Source organism: Lichenostomus cassidix, chromosome 2 (genome assembly GCF_008360975.1).
Source record: "Lichenostomus cassidix isolate B80296 chromosome 2, HeHo_3.0, whole genome shotgun sequence".
NCBI classification, from domain to species: domain Eukaryota; kingdom Metazoa; phylum Chordata; class Aves; order Passeriformes; family Meliphagidae; genus Lichenostomus; species Lichenostomus cassidix.
The window spans coordinates 62,577,074-62,598,751 of record NC_139482.1 but is presented as its reverse complement, the minus strand read 5'-3'; positions in this window follow the sequence as shown (position 1 = coordinate 62,598,751).

Here is a 21,678-nt window from a genome sequence, read left to right as displayed (position 1 = left end):
TAATGCTAAAATAAATGGTGGGGGCTTTTGCCTGGTAGGTTTGACTATTTGTTTGGATTTGTGGTCCATTATTCAACTCTAATGACCACTATTTATTTGTTCAGTCCAACAGTCTAAATTTTTGTTGGCCCATCCTTATTTTCTTAATGCCCTAAGTCTGAAAAAGGTATGTGTGTGGTCTTTATTACCTACATGCAGTTGTGTGGTCTTTTCACGCTTTTACCAATTTATCTGTTTACTGGATTAAGCCTATCATAAATATTAGAGTTGAGCTAAGGAGCTTACATTTGGCTAGGTAAAACCTCACTGATCTGTAGACTGTTTGGTTTTTGGTGTTATCTGAACCCACCCACCAGCTGTGAGATTCACAGAAAATATCTGGGGTTTACCTTTTTTTTGTGAGCAATCCTCCTTAATAAGAATGAATATCAGGAATAATAGCAGCATGGCAACTGTGGTCCCATGTCTTCTGCCATGAAATACCAGCCTTGATAGCATCAGAGTTGAGCTCTGTGGTCCAGAATTTAAATATTCAAGATATATTCAGAATGTTAAATATTCAAGATCAGCTCTAGTATTTTGAGCTTAATTACTGCTTCACTTTGAGCCCCTGGGAAGAAACTGTGGGTGAGAGCACAGTTTTAAGAGCCTGCTCTTGTTTTACCTTGTAACAATGTATGAGGCAGTTTAGATAGCTTCAACATATCGTTTTGCTTCAGTGTGCCATATGAAAATGTACAGGATAGTTTTTATTCTTGCTTGAATATGATACTGTTGTTTAAACCCTCACTACCCATACGAAAGTGTGTTTATGCTTCTTAAATGCAATAGGAACTGGGAAAAATGAAATCTTTCTCTTGGTCCACTTTGACATAGTCATTGAGGTTTTATTCCATTGTTCTTTCAGTGGTGTGATTTTATTACTTTACTTTATCTTATTTTATTTTATTTTGTTTTATTTTGTTTTGTTTTATCCCTTGAGGTAGCTTCTTTTGTATATGTACACATACAGGAGAGGAATAATTAAATCAAATGGAGCAAAATCTCGGCAGATTACCCTTTCATCAACTCTGTTCCTTGGGTCAACACTCCCAGTTTACAAACTGATTAGGAGCAAAAAACTCCATGTGAAAGATTCAGGCTTGTTTTGCTTTGTTTTGTGTATGTGGATAATTCCCTGCAATAAATCTTGCTGCACACCATCCCTTTCACTCTCTGATGTTAACAAGACTGAGATCTATGCGTATACATACACACCTTGTCTGTCTCGAGCTGGCAATGTCTTGATAAGAGGTTCATTATAATCCACCACTGTCAGAAGCGGTTCTGAAATTATCTGCAAGGCAAAACATCATGTATGTATTGGGGATTTTTTTTAATTAAATAGAAAAAGTGTCATGAAACTTTCTTCAAAGCTGCCAGGCAGCTGTTTCTTCTGAGGCATGTTGTTCTTTTCTTAGGTAGTGGGTCTTTGATAAGTGTCTCTCAGCACCCTCAGAAGTGTTTTCCAGGTTAGAAGGATGAGAGAGGGGAGATGGCAGTCGTGATGCCACTAGCTGATAAAGCCAGAATGCAGACTAAGCCTTCAGATCAATAGGAATGCAGACGGCTGTAACACCAGACTGCCTGGTGTCAGCTTTAATTTCGCTTCCTGTGCCGGCTGCACCCAATTTCCAGCCCTTGGATTCAGAGGAAACCTCCCCCTGCTCACCAAGCACTCGTCGCACAAGCAAACAGCTTGTAAGCATGGGAAGGGCAGGCAGGCAGGAAAGCATCAGGAATAACCACCGAACACAGGCAGTTGTTTTCCTCCTCCTGGCCTTTACCCCAGGGGTGCCCATGGGTGCCTTTGCCTTCATGTCCACTCTTGCCCCAGTGTCCTGCCCTGGCACAGCCACCTAAGGGATTAGCCCTCTTTCCTCCAATGTTTTATTCAGAATAAGAGTTGATACCGGTGGACCTGCTTTAATTTTTTTTGGTGGGGCAAGCAAGTTTCAGGGTCTGGCTGGGCCAGCACCTTGGCAGAGAGTGCTGGCTGGTGGCATCAGGTGGCCTGGCCAGGACAGCTGGTGGGACAGTAGAGCAAGGCAGGCTGCCCTCCACACACCGATGTCTTGTTTTGGTCCTCCCTGTGGAATCTAAGACTCCCCCTCACAGAGTCACAAGTCTTACGTTAAATTACAGTAACTCAGGTGTTGCACAAATTATCTTGACTTCTATGGTTGAAATGCTGAGTAAAGGCAGGGATGAAATTAAAATCCTTGTTTTTCATGAAAGGCCTAAAGAGAGGTTTTGTTTCTGATCCTTATGAAGTCGTTGACTTTTCAAATCAATAACGTAATCTTAAGACTGGGTTAAAAAGGAGCTGAATTTTGAAATGCAATTACAGGAAGGGTGAGGAAGATGAAAAGGAGAAAGGAAGTCTTTCTTTGAAGCCCCAAATGTTCAGTTTTCAGAAGTTCACAAAACATTTTATTTAACCATCTTTATTTATTGAGCACCAAGGGGTGCCTGCAGGGAAGACATGCAACACTTGAATTTATAACATACAACTTAAATAGCAAAGAAATGCAAAAAGCAGGAAGAACACTCCCAAATCATCTTGATTTAATGCTGGAGATAAATACAGCTTATATGTTTACATCCCATTTCTTCCAAATTCTGAGTTGGTGTAAGTGTAATCATTTTCAAAAATCAATTCTAGTCTTGCAACTGATGAGCCTGCTTGTTATCAGCTTAACAAAAGTCCAGCATTCAGGAATCATTCTCCTAGACACTTCGGGCATTCTGAACCTGAGTGCAAAATCTGCAGTGTTAGCAAATTTGCTTTTCCTATTGCTGTTGTATTGGACTCCTGGAAATCCTTTGATTCCATATTCATGTGTGTATATATATATATACAAATACAGGCACAAATAGTATATATAAAATATTGAACAGTACCTGGAGGATTTAAGGTCTCTTCTCAGACTTACTGCATATTTTTTCTGTGTTCTCTCACATATACATTTTAATTTTAAAATCAATTTGCACTGCAAATATATCTGCTGTTGCATTTTGGACTCATCTGAACTAAAAAAAAAAATGCCTAAAGGTTGAGTTGGCTAATACAACACAAGCATTCAATAGTGGTGAAATAAAACCACAGTGTGATAGCTCAGCTGCCTTGTGAGGGTAGTTGGGGCTGGAGGCAGCTGGACATACGAGAAGCTGATCCTTGTCACACACTGTGGTGGGCATCTCAAGAGATAAATTTCTCCTTATCCAAACCCTTTGAGTCCACAGACAGACAAGAAACAGCAGAAAGAGAAACATTAAATTGTCTCATTTACTTGAATGGCTTTTAAAATTTAAGGTATAATTACAGGTATTTACAGGTCGATATCTTTAACCATTTCATTACTGATCATTTTACTAGGAGGTTTCAACAAATATGCTTATTCATTTTGGCCCATCTTTCCTAAAACTGCTTACTTTTCCAGTTTTGAGCCACAGAACTCAGGCAGAGCAATTCTGGCCAATAGTTTGTGATTTAGTAAATTGATGTATTTGCAGTTGCTAATTAAAAATATTAAGGAATAGTTGCCTATGCCATGACTACAAATTGTCAGTATAGTACAGGCTCTTTGATTGTTGTGGGCACTCTATAAAATTTGGTCCAGCAGAGGCACAGGTAATTTGATTTAATAAGCTAATAAATGTGTCTGAAATATGCTTCCTGCAGGTTATAAAAACAGAAGGGTAGAGCCACAACACAGGAAGAGGAAAAATTATGCACATTAAAAAACCACTGATTTGGGAAAGAAATCCCTACTGACATGACCAGAATTCACTAGGAATTTCTATAAGTTAGAACAACATTTTCACTTTTATCTGGTAGCAAAGTGCTTTCTGCAGAAAGGTCTAGGGATAAGTTATCCTCTACAGCAGCAGATAATAAGCTGTGTGGCTTCCTTTACTGAATGAGCAGAGAAGGGAGCAAAACAAATGGTATAGCTTTCCTTGTTGATTAATTTGACACTAATTTTATGGTGCCTCTAAACTGATGATTTCCAGTGGGCTGGCAAATAGATATAGAAATAAATTAAAATTCATTGTGGAATGATGCCAAAGTCAGAAGTGGAAGTTAGAAATTTTGGCAGCTGAAGGCGTCTCGTCTGTCTTCTAGGACCAAAGACAAAATGAGAGACATGCAACCCCAAATTCCCAAGTCATAGAGGCTGGGTGCCTCTCTTAAAATAACAGGCAGTGACATCATTAACAATGTTGACATTTAAATTGACATAATTATGTTCTTGAAGTTAATAACCCATCTGCACATATGCATGGGCAGTGCTTACCTCTGACACTGTGGTTCCATCCATAGTGCAGGCTTATGCTCAGCTCACACTCGGAGCCCTGCTTAGGATATATGGAGTCCTTTAATTTCATCTCATAAAACCTGAGGAGCCAAAGGGTGCTTCAACTGCTTGGTCAGGATCCAAATCAAATTCTTGGATAAGAATATGGTACAATGTACGTAAGAGCCTGAGGACACATCTCCCGTAAGAAGCACTTGGGTCTGGCTTTGGAAGGGTTCCGTTCCCCTGATCTCTCACCTCCTCTTATGTATCTTTGTGGAGCCTTGTGCTCTTCCAGGTACAAGTCAAAGCTGCAGAGGAGCTCAGGCATCAAAACAATAGCATTAGCAAAATCTGGAAGTTATTTGGTCAGAATCCTGCTGTGCATGTTTTGTTTGTATTTGTGTAAAGTTACTCGGTTAAAGTTACTGCTTGTGTAGAAGGACACAATTAACAATGACAGCATCATTTGGCACCAAGCTGTACCTTGAAATGCCTCTAACAGTGATTATTTGGAGCAAACATGTCTGAAGTAAGAGCAGTGCTCTTGGCTGTCTCCATCGGACTGTGAGTCTGCCTGTCAGAAGGGATTGACATGCTGCATTACTGACAGAACAGGGAAGGGAAAGGAAAGCAAGTTCCAGGACTCCTAATAATAACTTAAAAATTTTCATTTTAACAGTTCTAAACGGAACTGTTTCCTACTTATATTTATTATATATATATTTTAATGTAGTGTTTATTCATCTTGAAGTCACCATTTTTATCATAAAATAAGCACTTAAAAATAAGACAAAGAATGTAGGAGAATTTGTTTAGGTTTTGTTTAGTCAAATGAAGAAAACTCCTTTTCATTAATAAGAAGTTCAATTGTAGCTATGTCTTCACTGCATTTTTAGCATCCTGCCTGAGTTTAAAAATACGTTCTTTACTGAGATCTGCCAGTACCCTTTTCTGACGAATGGCGAGACAGAGCTCACACACGACTTAATATAAGTCATAAAGCAAGCTCCATTTTATTTCACCAAACGAGAAACTTATATACTGTTGCAGATGTTTCTAATTATAGCTACACACGTATCTGCAGTTTGTTCTCACATATTCAGGGTGACTCCCTTATTTTTTCTCATAACACTTTTGACTCTCTATCTTTTCTCATGACATTCTTCTCACAGCTCAGAAGCACAGCTGTAGTTCCCAGGTATTAGCTTCTCATGACACCTTGCCAGGATTTTTACTGAGGCCTGACTACGCTGAGGCTTTGTTCAGGCCTGCTCAACTAACACAAGTTTTGCTGGAAAACTGTGTTTTCCAACACTTTTCTACATCCCGTTGGGCAAAATAGGTGTGAGATCCTAATATACATCACAACTAGCTTTAGAAATTATCTCCCTAGGTCAAACTATCAAGAAAAACCACCCAAGCAGCTGGCATATTTAAATTTTTGATCTGAATTTTGGACCCCTGTTTTAAACTGGTGCAGGTAGTTTTGTCACAGTTTTCATTCTGCTGTCAGCTGCTCACACTGACTCAGGAATGCCACATCATCTTGATCTGATTTGAAACTTTATATGGAAAAAAATGTAAATATTTGCTAATCAGATTTATTAATGAAATTTTGAAATCTGCTTGATTTGAATAGTCTCTGACTAGCTGATTAGCAGAAAAGTTTTGCATGCATACCTGGGTAAGCACTCCCTTTCAGAGGAAATGTGTCTTTTGCAAGCTGGATCAAGTTTGGGGGATTGCACCTCAGGGGAGATGGAAATAATAAGAGATACTTTCAATATTCACTGCATCCAAGAAATTGGAAGATTAATAACCACAAGTGCAGAAAATGAGCATGAAATAATTTCACTTTCTGTGGGTTTAGTTTAGCTGGAAACAGAGCTGAAATGCAACTGCTCTGCATGCATCTATTTCTAGCATTGCTTTACCTGATGAAGACATGCTATTATGTGAAATGCTCCTGTCTATTAGAAATTAGGTAATAGCTTTTTACAAGGATGAAGGCATTGTTTAATCCTGAAATCTTTTAACACATGGACTGTCAAAAGGGTCTGCTCTTATCTCACTCGTTGAGAAGGCAGTTTTGTATGGAATCAATATTTTCATTTGCTCAGAATATGGACACATATTTTTTTTTGCAAAACTCAGTGTCTGTGTGATGGCAGAATTTATTTCATTCACTATTATTGCCACATATTGAAGCATTTTATTTCAATTCAGTAGACTATTTTTTTCCCCATAAATTATCCAGTCTGTTTCTCATATAAATGATGGGATGGATGCCTCTGTTGTTAAGGAAGATAAAAAGGGAAGGAAAGATATATTTGAGATTACCTTCAGTGTCATGCAAGTTATTACCTAGCAGTCTGAGAAGAGTTTGCAGAAGTGTCTGATAAATATGTTTAGAACAAGCCTGAACTGGAACTAGCAGGGCAGACAGTGAAGTTGCATATCCAGCTTTTGATTTTACCCATTTTCTCAAAATGCAGATGATTCACATAGGGCAGAAATCCATCCTTTTCTAATCACTTAGTTTAATTTGGGTTGACCAACAAAAAGCACTGTATTGTCTTTTCTGAGTAACTTTTATTGTCCTTGGTCACAGCTTGTTTGTGTATCAGTGGACTTGTTTCATGTTTTGGGTACAAGCTGATGAATCTTCTGTCTTTGTCCATACCATTGTGAACAGAGGGTGTCACCCATATTAGGTGAATTGGCAGCAGAGAAAATAAAGTCTGCATTGTTGTTTGGCACCCTACATGAGCGAGAGACAGGGAAGGTCTCTCTGAGAGGACCTCAGTGATGTGAGAAGGAGGGTTTGCATGATGTTTTTGATGTCATCCTTCAGTAGAGGGTCGTGCAGGGAAACTGTAGCCTGAATGCTCTGAACCTGCCCTCAGGTACCTGATGCCATGTCCCATTACCACCAGTTCAGAGGGGGTTATTGTGAAAATCAAAACAAGTGCTTTTCCTGAGAAATGAAAAGGAGCATTGACAGGGTCAGGAACTACCAAAAAATTGAAGATAGCCATAAATGAGTGGTTTTCCCAAGCTTTCCCTCTTCTTCTGAATGCTGGTACTAACCTAGCCTAATGATTCCAAGTACTGGAACATTTGGCCAATTCTGAAGGAAAGTTAGTTCTACAATTACAAAGCAAAACATAAAACTTCTGGAGCATCTCCAGTGTGGGTTAGATCAGGTGAAAGGTTTAAAATCCAGAACACTCTTGGGTTTTAAGTTAAGACCAAGTAAGTCTTGATATCTACACTACAAACAGAACCTGAAATAGAAATGCTTACTAGCAAGATAATGCCTTTCTGAGCCTTGTCTGTAACTTGTTGGTCTTATTCTTTCTGAAATCCAGTCTCAAGTGCAAACATATTGCCTGTTGTTTCTTTCCTCAAACATGTTGGCATTTTCCTCCTCTTTGGAGGAAAGAGGAAGACCACCTTTCCTTTAATTAAAGAAAAAAGTTTAATCACTTGGCAGCCTTACAGTGGATGAATGTCAGTGTAATTTCACCTGAAAGTACTTGTGAAACCCAGCTTTTCCATTCTGCTGAGGTTTAGCTGCTGCCTGGGGGATTCTTTACTGGGTTTTTCAGACACAAGAACTGCATTGTGAATAGGAGGAGGTAATCTTACCAGTCAGGTAAAAGTTCCATACTTTAGAGAGACAGGCTGTCGGGGGTTGAGAATTTCTTCCCATTTTTGTTACCAAGCAACAAATAGTCGTATGTTTAGAGCGATCAAGTCTTTTGTAAAAGACAAAAGCTGGGCTTTGGGCAGGGCACGGTAAGGGAAGAGCCGGCCCTGGGAACGCTCTCTCATGGTTCAGACGCTGAGGAGAGAGGCTGCTTATTTTGCTGCTCTTCGCCTTGGACCAGAGCGGATCCAGCTGTGCCCTGTTTTCTTTCCTCTTCTCCTGGCTGGGTGAGCTTTGATTCAACCTTTCTCCTCACGGGGAAGGGCACGTTTCCCCTCCCCGGGCTGCGTTCCGTCGTGGCTGCTACCGGGAGAGTCCTGCGGCCCCTGCTGCCTGCCCCCGCCCTCTGCCGCACAAGACCGCGGCGTCTGCTGTGACTGCAGAAATCCTCGCTGGCCGGAGAGAGAGAGCGCCCGCTCCTGCTGCCCTGCTCTCTCGCTGCCCTGAGCTGTTTTTCGCTGCCCTGCGTGTTTCTCAGCCTGTCCGCCATTGCAGCTGCCGGACGGTGACCTGACCCTGCGCCACAGCGCCACCTGCAGCCGCTCGGGAGTCATCGCGCCTGCCCTGCCCGGCCGGGAGCTCAACAGCGCCCCTGCTGCTTGTAACCGTGATTGCACCACACGGGAGAAGGCTCAGCAGCTCACAAGTTATCTGCTGTTTGGTTTTCTGGTTCTAGTTGTGGTTTGCTATTATTGTTATTGTTTGTTTATAGATACTAGTAAAGAACTGATACTCCTTTTTCCCATACCTTTGCCTGAAAGCCCTTGATTTACAAAATTAAATAATTCGGAGGGAGGAGGAGAAGAAAAATCACATCCTCTGTTCTAGGGGAGGGTTCAACCTCTCTTGGCAGACACCTGTCTTTCAAACCAAGACACAGGCACACCTAGTGGTACCTGGACCAAACTGCATCAACCACCATCTTAATTAACTGGAAGAATTTGGTGTTTGTACATATGCATGAAAATAATTTATTCTTCATTTGTTAAAGGGACATTGCCAAGACTAGTAGACCTAAAATTAGCTCTCCAGCTGTGTTTTGCTTTGCAGGCACGTGCATGTCTGTTCTGCTCCTGGAAGCAGCTGGGTGTTGAAATCCCCAAGAAACCTGCTCTGTGTGAAATGCAGAAAGAATATGTGATTTTTCAAGATTCCCTCCCTTTTATTTGTTTTTCCTTACTTCTCCCACCTCTTTAGGATGACAGCCTTTTCTGGCTGAAGACCAGAAACCCCTTCAAAGTTTCTGAGTGTTACTTTTGCTTAGGAGGTGAGAGCCTGAATGCTGAGACCAAATTTTCACCCATCAGTCCAACATGCCAGCTACAGGGATGTAAGCTGCATAGCCTCCTCAGAGCATGCTCGGCATTAATTTCCAGCTGGAATTCATGCTTCTCCTTGGCAAATTCATTCCAGCATCTTCCAACTGAATACCCAGCTTGATACTGAGAAGGGAACATGAAACTGGAAGAAGGAGGAAAGTGGATTTTATGGTTACAGAGGAACTTACCAGAAAGCCTTTTTTGTCAGCCTTTCCTCAGAGATGAGATAAATAGATTTCTTAGACTCAGGAGAGCTGGTTTTTAGTGGCATTTTTAGATGACAGCAAACTAATTCTTGGCTTCTGAATTTTCACTCCATAATGCTTGAGCTGTTATGCTTTTACTCATATTTAGAAACAAGCAATTCTCTTTTCAGTGTGGAAATATGATTTCTATATACTCTAAACAGTATCCCAGCAGTGTCTGTGTCTCCTGGGTGAGACGTCCTTCATACATGCACAGCAGTGAGGCTGAGGGCAGGTGGAGGGCAGTATTTGAGAGGGATGGATGAGATCTGTCATCCCACTGTCACCTTGTGACGTATTTTCAATTCTTTTTATTTCAGAAGGCACTTGGAAATGATCTTGAGCCTCAAAGTGTTATATAAGACCCCAAGGCTCTCCTTGGGGCTACTGTGAAGAGTTTTTCTTCTTTTTTCATTCCTCCCTAATGATAATATCTGTGAAGTATCTAAGGCATAGAAGGAAAAGAATTTTTCTTTTAATGGTAGAACTTATTCAGACTTTGTTCATAATGGAGGTGGGCCAGGCATGGCTGTCACTGGACTTTGTAAAATTAAGTATGATCCAGATTTTGACTGCTAACAGAACTAGTGAAAAGCTAGACAGCTAGATGTGGGTCTTCCATGGATCTATTTGCTCCTTGTGTAGCCAAATAGGCGACAAACTGCACCCCTGACAAAATCTTACAGCAACTGAAATGCTGTGGATCCAACTGCAAAGTTCAGTTATGACTTAATGGAAGAGAATAAACATTGAACACCTGTAGCCAAAGTACATGGGAGGGTTTTCTCCTATACTACTCCTGAGTTCACTAAAAGCTTATCATCTGTTTGCTTAGCTGCTGGTTCAATTTAGAATAATATTTAACTCTCACAGAATCTAAACATCAATGAAACTTTACCTTGAAAATCGACAATTGCGACTGCTCTCCAGCAGAAATGGAGGAAGATGGCCATCATACGTTGCTCTTCAAGAGATTTACCAATAAATATATTTTATAAAAGGCTTGATAAAGTATCTGCTATTAACATTGTCAATATGGAGAAAGTGAAGTCAAAGAAATTGTAAATAGCCTGCCAAGATCTACTGGGAGTGTCAGGCTGTGCTTCTGCGGTATTGTAAGGTATCTACTGCTAAATCAAAACCACAGGAGCTCTATGGCAAAAATTGCTGAGCCGGGGTTTGTGTTTGATGCTGGCTTAAATTAATGCTCCATCCAGAGCTGGGGTTCATCTGCAGCCAGATGTTACAGAGCTAGAAGCTCCAAGTCAGAGAGCATCTGAGAAGTGGCTGGTGTCCCCTTGCCTTGTCTATCACAATCCATACTGAACCTGTGTGAAAATAAGAGACTTCATAGAAAGAGGGTTTTATGCAGAAAATTGGAATGGAAAGTACCTGAAGTCATGTGATTGATCACATTATTTTTGTGCAGACCACAGTGGGATTTGTGGCTGCTCATGGCCTGAACAGAGTCTCAGAAGCAGAGAGCAGTGATGATGACTCTGGGACAGCTCCTCTCTGCCAGAAGATTCCCTGTACCCCAGGACAGCAGGCAGGTGCCTTCTGAAAGGTGATCCTGCAGGCAAACATCTCCTTTGCTTGGACAAGTTTTGCCACTTCCACCACAGATAAGTGGTCTGAGGCTGATGGCAAGAGCTTTTTGTGAGAGGTGTCCCCTCAAGGGTTGAAAGCAGTGGCAAGGGCAAGCTGAGACTAGGTGAGCAACAAGCTCTTGGATAGAGTCAATGCTTTCTCTGTCTCCTTTCTAGGGTTTTTATCTTTTCTGTGGTATGCTGTCAAGATCCAGTCACTTCCTCAAAATGCAGATCTAGCCTCACTGACTAGGAAGCATCCCACACTAACCTGTCTTGGGGACTGCAACCTCCTTGCTCAGTGTTGTTAGCTCTGACCAAGGCAAAGGACTCCTGCTCTACAGCCCTGCCCCAGGCAGTGATCCTATTTCACTATGGATGTAGTTTCAGGAAAATAAATGCAGTTGCGGTAGCTAAGTAAAAGAGTAATTGTTGCTTGTTCTAATTTCAATGCAGTAACTTCAAGCTCCCAGGCTTTCCCATGTCCTTTTAGTACTCATCAGTTGAACCTTGATTAGTCCTTAAATAGTGAGCTGCAGCTGAGGATGATGAATTGTCATCCCCAGGTATTGACAGGGATGGTGGGAATCTCTGCTGGCCTGCCACAGTCTGTTGCTCTTGTTCAGGACCTCAGTTTGCCCAAACACATTGTGAAGTAGTGGCACCAGGGTATATGGACTTGGATGCCCTATTTTGCACTTGGAGGTACTTTTGCAGACCTGGTGTGCCACAGGTGTCACATGGAAGAGTCAGAGCAGCAAGCAGCAGGATTGTCAACCTTGGCTGATCTGCCTCCTGTTGTGTCCTTTGGGGGCTATGCCAGGACAGGCCAGCATTGTCCATAACCAACTTTTCTCCACTCTACCCTGAGCTAATGGCAAAGAAAAAGCTATTCCTCTGGGAACACCATCTCCCAGAAGCCTGCATGTCAAACTGTCACTGTTCTGGACCAGGCAAGGGGAGAGGGGCCACTGACAGGGCAAAAAGAAGTTGTTTGTCTGGCTGAAAGGGAAAGCAATAACCCATTTTGGGTATTCTTGCTGCAGGAGGGTCTCATTCCGTTTTGAGGTGGTCTACAGCAGAGAGAAGGTGGCTATGTGAGCTTGCTCCATCCAGGGTTGAGGTTCATCTGCAGCCACCACAGAATGAAACCAGGAAGTATTTACTGAGCTCAGGTGTCACCTTCCTTGACGCAGCAACACTCAGAGCAGGAGGAGGGGCTGGAGCTAAGTGTGACTGGTAAGAGATCAGTACTCCTTCACTGGGACCTGCTTCACCTCGCCAATTATGGCAACAAATCCTGCTCTCTGCACATCTCCACACCTTCCAGAGTTTTGAAGGGACACATGTGGTTGCCTTGTTGCATTTGAATAATACGGACCTTTAAGTCTCAACTGTATTTTACACTGTTTTCAGCAGATAATCAGCCACTATAATTCCTAGGGCCTTCAAGGCAGTGCTTCAAGCTGCTGTGGCTCCTGGGCTACCGGAAGGTCTCAGCTCTGACCACAAGACAGAAAAAGCCAAAGAAAATAAGAGATCAGAGCATGAGATACAAAGAAGATGTTTTATTGCTTTTAAGCCAACTCATGTACAATTTCACAGCATGGTAAGGAAGAATCATGGAATTTGCATAAAATTATCATCCAAGGATGTCTCCTCAACTCTGATCTTCTAGTCCTCATGGGCAAACAAATAAACTGAAGCTGTCACAAGTGATGGCTGTCATTTGACTTGGTCTGCTCCAAGCTCAGCCTGCTCCAGCCCAACACCATCTGCTTCCTCTGGCCTTGCAAACACCCTGCAGGGCACAGGAATGTCTTCACCGGGAAATGCAGGCCGGATGTTTACCTGAGGGTGAGGACCTGTGGTTTCCCCTGTTCAGGTACCCAAACTGCTCATGTGTTCTGTGGCGAAGCAGCAGCTGCTTGGGTGGCAAGTGAAGCACATGGTTGGCATTGATGGTGAATGGCTCTGAGAGAGAGCATCAGCAGGTGCTGCTCATCCACGAACAGCAGTGGCAGGGTAGTTCTGCTGTCTTGTACAGGGCCAACTCCAGAGGGTCCTTGCCAGCTCAGCCAACATCTATCAGGCCTGCATGCCCCACACCATGCTGGCTCTGATGCCGGTGGTTTTCCTCTGAAAGGCCCCAGAGATCCAAGGCTTCCTGTTGATTATGTACCACTCCTTGCTGGGGGAGGAGAAGGTGGGGAAATGTTTCCTATCCATTGTGGTGACACACCAGGAGAACCCCATGGAAACAAAGCCTTCTCTGATCTCTTGAATCCCACTGGAGAAAGACTGCATGTGCCAAACACCTCCTGAGCCATCCCATGTGAGGCTGACTTCCTAATCTTAAACTCATTATTTGCAACTCAGGGGTGGAAGCGTGTGGCTGCCAGCTCCCAAGTGACTGGTTCAGCCCACTCAGGACTCTCTGATCCTCTTGAGGTGGATTGTATCTTCCACCCCACAAAAGGAGTGAGCTCACCACAGATCAGGCTGACTGTGTCTCTCCCTCCCCTGGCAGTCCTCCCAGATTACAGCATGACCCTCAGCTATGAGTCACCTCTTTTCTCACTAACCCAGACACTGCACAGAGCAGGCAGTTGCTCATCCGCGCCAATGCTGAGAATTTACTGCGGCAAAGTGAGTTTGGCCTGCAGTGACTCTTTCTCTGCATGTGACCCTGCTGACTTGTGCTGGTCCTCCTATGTAGAGCATCTTTGTGCAACTGCTTCCCCAAGCATGGACTTGCAGCAGTGCCTGGGAGGAGAGGGAAAATCCTGTGGGGCTCTTGCAGTGCCAAGGAACCAGTGACAGCCAGGTGCTGACCATTCAGTGGGGCTTTGCATGGACTCATTTCTGGAGACAATGCCTGGCAGTTTGCCCCTGCCCTGCTGGCTATAATCAATATTTTGTATTGGGCAGTGACAATGTTGGTGTGAGTGCTCCTTCCATGCATCGGTGGGGATGAGTAGGGTCTGCACAACCAGTGCCCACTGTGCCTGATCATTCTGGCAGAGTCCAGAGCAGAGCATCCAGGCTTGGGGGGGGAAGGCAGGTAGGCTGTTGAGTGGGTTGCCAACTTTGTACCCTCTATCAGACATGTGCATGCACTCTGAGCCTGCTGGTTCCCAGTTGCAAGCCAGAGAATCTAATCTTGAGAGCAATGCCAGTACTGCCTCTGGTATCAGTTTTTCTGTGTCAATCTGAATGCTTGCTACAGGACTGGAGGCACGAGCAGTGCCTGGGCTATCCCAGGTGCAGGTAGGGTGTCAGGGGCACCAGGCAGCCACAGGGCTGAGACCAGGCTCTTGCCACCTCTGCCAGCTGGGATGCACAGCCAGAGAAGTGAATCAGCAGCACTGCGATGCACAGTCATGAGAGAGCTGACTCCTCCTCGGAGGGCTATGTGGATGCTGGGTTTGAGGAAAGGCAACTTCAAAGTGCCCCTTCTACTCTCTGCTTGTTTCCACACCTGCGTGCTTCCAGCACTTTCAAAGGAGGAAGAACTAGCCCCAAACTCTGTGCTTTGCTTTGGTTTGTTTGTTTCCTCTCTTCCAGAGCTGCATTCCTGCTATGTCGTCTGGTTTAGCATTTTGCCAGCTTGGCTAAGTATCTTGTAAGGAAATCATTTATAATAAAGCTAGTATGCTGGGGTTTATCATTTATAAGTGTGGGTCAGGGTTTAGTTCACTGTGTTAAACTCTCCATGCTGCATGTGATTTTTCAAGCTTTGTCAGGAACAAAAAGTTCTGGGGATGTGCAAAGCATGACTGCATGGTTTCCATGGAGACTCTGCTAGTTAGGCTGTGGAAATCCTGAAAAGGCCAGAGGATGACTGACAATACAAGGTCTTAGCGGCTGATCTGAAGAGCCAGACTGAATTAATGAGATTTTTCACAGAGAGTTATTAGCAAGGCTAGCACGGTATGGCACTTAGGCCTCTTTCGTTTTCTCAGCTGCAGTCCTGGAAAACAGAAATGGAAATATTTAATTGCTGTTTCTTAAGCCCTTTTAAGATTATTTCAACCTATAACATTTTAAGGATGTAATGAAAAGCAGGTTTGTTTGCTTTTTTTATCATTCAGCTACTGTTATTACTGTGTTTTTTGGTGGCAGTTGCCCTTTATCTGTACAGAGATGGGAAATTCAATAATACTTATTACATTGAGCAGTTAATTCCCACATACTGTGAACGCATTACTGTTCAAAGTAGGTTATCTCGAGTTCCATTTAGAGCCAAGCATGCGATACCATGGCTTTATATCTCCTAAGGCCATATTAATTATTTATTACTGACTGCTAATACAAACTGTTAACTCTGGCTAGTAATAGTTTGTTCATTTATCCATCACTTACTGCTTCTTCCCTGTGTTTCTGCTTACACTCTTTCAACAGTCTGCTCAAGCTATGAATTCATGTATATTTTTGGACCAAATTAAAACAACTCCAAAACTATTAGTCTGAGATGCTGAGTTTTGATTAGGACCCGACTTTCCTAAAAGTTTTGCAGTGTCTGAAATGCAGGATTTCACTGGACCATTAACAGGTGGATGGTCAATAGTTAGAGGGAGATGTCTTTTCATTGCTAGTGAACTAAGTGGATGTGTCTGCCTGTTTCTGGTAGGAGTAGCTTCGCTGTTTCATTTTCAACCAATACAACAAAAAAAGTGTTTGAATACTCTCCTCCTTTCCCTGGAAAATGCTGTATCTGCTGAAATCAGCACAGCTGGTACAGCGAAGCAGCATGTTGGGGACTGCTATTTCTTGTTGGTTTGCACAAGTGCACATGCCCATATGTTTCTGGGAGATGTAAAACCATAATGTTGCTGCTGAGTAATCCACAACAAAAGCACATGAGGGCTGCATTCCTTGGATTCCTGTACAGTAGACTAATCCACTTAATCTTGCTGTTCGCTTCTCTGGCTGGAATTTCACAGTGCCTTTTGATTTACTGGTTTGTAAATCTCTGATTAAGTGCTGGGGGAAGGGGGGTGGAAAGGATATAATCTCTGAAGCCCCCTCTGTCCCTCTTTCCTCTCAAATCGTTCTATGGGAAGGAAATATGAAAGCTGAAGTGGGGGTTAGCTGGTCTTATTTGCCCATCATTTTGTCATCATTTTAGGACTTTTAAAAATATTTGTCCAGTAGTTTTCTCTGCTCTCAGCTGTTCAGTGCATGGGCGATGTCTCTTTGCCACATGGTAACATTTTCACTCCCCAAGCTTCACGATTTTCTCAGTATTCTTTTTTTCCTTTTCCAGTTATGTTTTCAAAGACAGACTCTAACCGAGACGTGTGAAAGTTTTCTTTTCTATTAGTTCGCCAATAGTTATTGACAAGCACAGAACACAGGAGCTAGATGTTGGCTGTAAAACAAATTCCCAGAAACCTGCTGTTTTGGAGCAGGCATGCATATGAATATAAGATAAATCCCTAGCTAAGCAGGCAGATAAATGAGAGAGCTTGGCCTCAGAAGGTGCTCAACTGATACCAATATCAATTTAGGACCTGCCCTTGAAATATAAAAGTATAAGTAAATAATAGAGGTGGCTCACCTGACTTAATGAGTCATACAGGATGGGAAATTAAACATCGAGCTCGCAAAATAAACCCTTCATTCAAACTAATAAGTTAGCACAACCCGCCACATCCTCAGCCCCTGCGAGTGCCCTGCTTTTGTGAGAATCGTGGCTGTGAGCAAGGCTGTCCCCACGCAGAGTCCTGCGTCCAGCACGCAGCTGCTCTGCTCTGCGCAGCTCTGACTCACAGCCAGTCCTCCCCCTGCGCGCTGCGTGCTGCTGAGATGACTCCCTGCCGGAGCATGAGGACACTTTACAGCTCATTGGAAAATTCCTCCGCAGCCCCACACTGCCTTTGACAGCCTCAAAGGAGGATGAGCTTTAGGTCGCTGTCTTCCTCCCCCTCCTGCAGTCACGCATCCCACTGAGCAGCTTATGGGCGTCCCCAAACAGTGCTGCCGGTGGGAAGGATCTGTCACTGAAGCCAGACATAACTATCCATCAAGAAATTAATCAGAACAGGTCTGAAGAAGTGAGCAGGCAAATAAACAAACATATGGGCTACCTGACAACACAGCGCTTGGAGTAACTTTTCTCAGGCAGAAAGGATAAAATCTCCCACGCTCTCCAGGGCTGTCCAGAGACATTTACAATTAGATCCAAACTGAGATTAGGCAACAGATTTAAGTCTGAGTTGAATTGCCTAGACTTGGGTCTGAAGATGCCAAGTCCTGTGAACTAACCTCTGCCCAAAGTGATGAGAACTGTTCATGAACAACCTCTCTCACAGCACTCTTGCCATCTGGGCTGGTGCCAGGTCCCAGGGCGTGGAGACAGAGCCTGCTCCCAGGATGAACCATGCTGGTGGGATTTCAGCTGCATCTGAATGGGAAGTGGAAAACAGATTTTTCTAAACTTTGGCTGTAAACCAGAGCTAAAGCCACTGGGGCAGAGTCAGGCCCTTGGGTATCAAGCTGATTTTATTCGAAAGCTTGGAAGTTTTTGTTGTGATATTTTGGCTTTAGCATGCTTGAAATGCTCAGAGGAATTATTGGGAATGCTGTGAATCTCACCACCCGTACTGTTAACCTCGTACAGTCAACACAACCTCAGTCGTGCTTTTGAAAGCGCTCCCTGATAGGATTCCTGCAGCTGAAAGTCAGATAAGAAGCAATGGGCAGTCAATGGAAAGAAGTAGGGTCTCACGAGGGTGTTCCCACAGTGAATTCATAAGAAGGGTGATAGCTAAATGCCACCTGAACTTTGAGCTCAAGATGTGGAGCAGATAAGTGAACCAGAGTGACTCAAAGGCAATAAATCTTCTGTTCCAGACAAAATTAATCCAAGGCTGTCACAGGAGGCTAGAGAGGAAATTTGGAAACCCCTTTAGAGTGAATGTCTGCCAAACTTGGAAGGATATACATTGTGCTATGACCTGTCAGTCTGCATGAGCCCATGCTGCTGGGGTGCAAGCCAGACCATTTGGCTTTTTGTCCCTCATAGTACAGACAGTGCTGCTAAGAAAGGAAAATACAGGAACTCACAGAAAAGTTTTTTCTATCCAGGCATGTGGCTACTTTTAAATAAGCTTAACTACAAGTGGGGAAGAGAGAAAATATGCAGCAGCAAGGCAAGACAATGTGATGCCAGCTGGTTTAATCAAACCCTCTCTCCGGTGTGCCCACACTGAGAAATGAGCGTTTGCTTTCACAAGGCTAAGGTTGACCCGTGCTAGCAAACTACCATGCTGTTTCTGTGAGCGTGTTACAGCCTCCCAGCCTGCTGTCCATCTGGTGGTCTCTCCTGTTAGGATTAGACAGGTCTTTGAGTCCTGCTCATATCGAGGCAGCTGAATGGTTTGATGCCACTCTTTCATGACATGCAATGCTTGGTGGCACTACAGGCTCAGGCGGTCCCTGCAGTGTGACCCACTGGCTCTTGAGGAGATCCTGAGTGGGTGTCTGCAGACTGCAACCACCTCCCCACCACCACCCCTAACCTCTGTGTCTGCCCAGCTGCAGCCACCCCTGCGGGCTGGGAGGCGGCTCAGGGCAGGAAGGTTATCTTTGCCACTATCAGGGGCAGAGGCTTTGTTTATTTTTAGATTACTCTGTAAAGTCTGGACAGAGAGATGAAAAGAGCCAGCCTAAAGAGGTCTGTGCATGCCAGACTGTCTTGCTTATGCTCTGGCTCTGGAAACACAGGACAAGGGATGTGTGAAGGGATGGGCTAGATCGAGCCAGATTGATTAAAGATGGCTCTGCCCACGTTTTGAGCGGCAGATGTAATACGGGGGTGGGCTCTGATTCATTTTGGTGCAAACGCAGTAAGGCTCTGCCAAAATCCTCTGCTTGAGCCAAGCCGATGGATGTTGAGCTTAAGATGATAGACCCACCAGCACAGCCTGTTGTTCCAGTAGCTCTTCTCAGAGAGCAACAATTTCCACCTGGGAAATGCTGAAAACAACTTGTGAGAAGTTCAGATCATCTTGAAGTGCCCTTTGGTAAGGGTGAGCTATGAAATGGGGCTGGGCCCGAGCTCCAAGCTACTTAATGAACAGGGAAAACTCTTTTTCATCATCCTGCGTTACATGTTATAGGGAATATTTTAAGAGTGTGCAGTTCATTGTCTCTCAAAGGCCAAATTTAAAAGCGATCAGGGAAGATTGTTGCTTTCTGCCTGGCTCCGGCATTTCAGAGCTCACCGGGGATGATGAGGGGGAGCCTCGTAGCTCTGAACCCTTTCGGTCCTGCCCCTCAGCAGGAAAAGGTGTAACGCAGGGAGGTGAGAAAAGCCACCCTCCCTGCCATCCCCGAGGTGTGCCAACAGCAGCTCTTCTTGCTGATTGTCAGGGAGTTTACTGACTGCTAACGAAGTGGAGGGAGAAGTGGCTTTCAGTGATATCCATACAGAAATGAATGTGTGAAAACCACTGGCTATTTTTGGACAATTCTGCCCTGCCTCCTCCCCTTCTTACCCCCCCTCCCCTTGATTTAAGCAACATCCTGAGTGAGATGGGATTTTTTATTACTATATATGCTTGTTGTTGGGTTTTTGCAGCAGTGAAGTTAATAAAGATGGATATCAGCAACAAACTGTCAAGTCCTGAGCTGGAGAGATTTTTCACTCAGTGAAATAGACCAGGGTAAATAAATAATCCAAGAAGTGGTAGAGCTTGTAAATATTGACATGTACAAGCAAGGAAGGAAAAGTTAGGCAAAATAAAAAATGGGTTGAGGATTGCTATTTTTCAGGTTATTGCTTGGGGGGAAAAAATCTACATTCACCTGGCATCCTGTCTAGGGCAGAGTTAGTATTTTCCAATTAGAAGGTTTTATGTGTTTGAAGGCACATGTTGTTGTTTCTCCAAGACAGCATCTCTGAGGGTGAGTCTTCCTTCCCAGCCTTTAGGACCACAGTGAGCAATAGTCCTTCATCCCTGTAGGATTTATAGGAATACCCATGACAGAGAAGACTAAGGAAGGAGGAAAGAAATGCAAGGTGAGAAGCAGAAGAGATCAGAGGGAGACTGCTCTTTCCTCTGGTTTCCCACCAGAAAGGGGTTCTTTTTAAGATGTCCAGACAAATACCTTTTAATCACTGCTGGGGTCCCGGCCTACTGCCCAGTAACTTTGTCAGTGCATTTCTTGGTCCCAGCTCACACAGAGGGAGATGCAGAGCTGCACAAGTCCCACTAGCTGTTGTTCCCTCTCCAACACAGGTGATCGTTTTGGCTCCCTGGGGTCTGCCACCCTGACACATGGCTGCCACACAGCAGCTAACTTGCCAAAAACATCTTTAAAACACTTCCTACTTTGTTTTGTTTACCTCTTCCTTCTTAAATGCTCTAAAATGCTACTAGGTTTAGCATCTCTGCTTAACCCAATCCACTGGTTGACTGGTTGTTTTACTGGTTTGTTGCCCAAGTTCTCCTTTCTTCAAGCCATTTTGTCATCTTTATGACTGGAGGAGAGTTTGCATTGCTGCCCTGCCTGTACACACTCTGGGAAGGCTCCAGACCTTTGAATGTTGCAATCATATGAAGAGCAAGCCAGTGATGCAACCTTAAAGAGGAACTCTCATTGCAGACTTTTGGAGATGGGAAATTTTTTTGTTCCACCCTGTCATAACATAACAGAGTGCCAGTGAGCATTGCAGTGGTGCAGTAGCCAGTAGTGTTTCAGCCTCTTGTTATACCTTAGTGGCCAAGTTGCTGTAATTATGGTAGGTGGAAATGAGGTTATTTGGGATGGTGCTCTTATAAGGCAGGCATAAAAGTCTAAATAAATAAAGTATTTCCAGATACTCAGTGAAATTAATGGAAGGGAAAGAAGAGTGGTCTTTAATTATTTCAAACCCAGACAGTTAAGGCAGATGTACATCATCAGTCTTCTAAGAATGTCCTGGGGACATAGCCAAGGCAGTATTTTTTTTTCCTCCTATCATTGGTAATTTAATATCTGCACTAGTGCACACGCAAGAAGATGATACGAAACTTGTGCTTTTCAGTTCAAGTCCCTGTAAATGACTCCCCCTCAGAGATTGTTAGAAATGGAATGGGGCTATTGTAGCACATGGGAATCAGTACTTCAGTGCATGTGCCAGGAAGGCAAAGGTGGGTTGACCCCGTCTGCATTAAGTCAAGGAAACTATGGGGTTGAGCTGAGCAGCTTGTGGAAATAAAAAGTAAAACTAATTCCAAGCAGGCCCCAGTGAGCATGTTTTTATCCAAAAAGCAATCAGAGAGAGGAATATGACCTACCAGATGGAATTGCTGAGGCAAAGGTGAAAGTTAAAAACAACAATAATGAAACCCGATCAAGTACAATTTTGACAGAGTGAAGACATTAGACAGAAAAGGCCCCAGCAGGCGAGTTTGGCTCATCCTGAGCCAAATATTTCATCTGCTTTCAGAAGACCCCAGGAGAAAGCCATGTCACAGC